A 1,146-nucleotide genomic window follows, 5' to 3' on the forward strand; every position below is an offset into this window, starting at 1 on the left:
TTTGGACTGCATAGTGAGTTCCAGGCCAGCCAGGGCTACAGGGCAAGACCCAGTTTCAAAACAACCACAAAAAGAAGAGGGTAGGCCTGAGCTGGGCGGGGCCGGCCGGATGCCCACTGGGTAGCTCTCCCAGCAGGCTGTGTGCGGTGGTGTTTGAATGGCTCTGAGTGGGGCCAGGCTTGGGATCCCGACGACGCTCTGAGCTGCTGGGCGCGGTTCATCAGCACTGTGCTCCGGCTCAGGCGCTGTGGTGCCATGAGGCGCTGGCACTTAATAGATTATGGCATTTGATACTCACCATGTTAAAAAACGGAACTTCTCTAATAGTATTGATCTTCCTAGAAAGAGGACCTCTAATTTCACCAGTAAGAACATGAAGGGAGGTTAAGAGATCTCCAAAACAGTTGGCTGCTTACATAAGTAGAACAGTTGGACAAGCAGTGAAAAGCCCAGATAAACTGCGCAAGGTGCTCTACCACAGAAAGTTAGTTCGTCATTCCTTCCCAAATCCTTGTTACAGAACTAAGCAGTCCCCTAAAAGTGGGGGCTGTGACATGGCAAATAAAATGAACTGGCTTGTGCAGGCCATCTACCTGAAAATTTACGCCACGACAGTCGGACATTTGTCATTAACACCAGTGATTCTGGGTCTTCAAAGACAGAAAACCCATCATCAAAATATAGTGGTTTCTTTTCTGAGGTTTCTCAGGACCATGAGACAACGGCCCAGGTTCTATTCAGCAGGAATTTGAGATTGAATGTAGCTTTGACTTTCTGGAGAAAGAGAAGTATAAGCGAACTTGTAGCTTATTTAGTGAGGATAGAAGACCTTGGAGTTGTGGTAGATTGCCTTCCTGTTCTAACCAATAGTTTACAGGAAGAAAAGCAATATATCTCACTTGGCTGCTGTGTAGACTTACTTCCTCTAGTAAAGTCTTTACTTCAAAGCAGATTTGAAGAATATGTAATTGTTGGCTTAAACTGGCTTCAAGCAGTAATAAAAAGGTGGTGGTTGGAACTCTCATCTAAATCAGAAATTATAAGTGATGGAAATATTAAGATTTTAAAGCAACAGTTGAATGGATTATGGGAACAGGAAAACCATCTTACTTTGGTTCCAGGATATACTGGTGATATAGCTAAGGA

At 44.5% G+C, this 1,146-nt stretch overlaps 1 pseudogene; it reads left to right on the forward strand.

Moving 5' to 3' along the window:
• The first annotated feature begins 280 nt into the window (after positions 1–280).
• On the forward strand, positions 281–1,138 carry LOC114641064 (annotated as a pseudogene).
• Positions 1,139–1,146: the final 8 nt, after the last annotated feature.

The sequence above is a fragment of the Grammomys surdaster genome, unplaced genomic scaffold (assembly GCF_004785775.1).
Source record: "Grammomys surdaster isolate TR1022 unplaced genomic scaffold, NIH_TR_1.0 125869, whole genome shotgun sequence".
NCBI lineage: Eukaryota > Metazoa > Chordata > Mammalia > Rodentia > Muridae > Grammomys > Grammomys surdaster.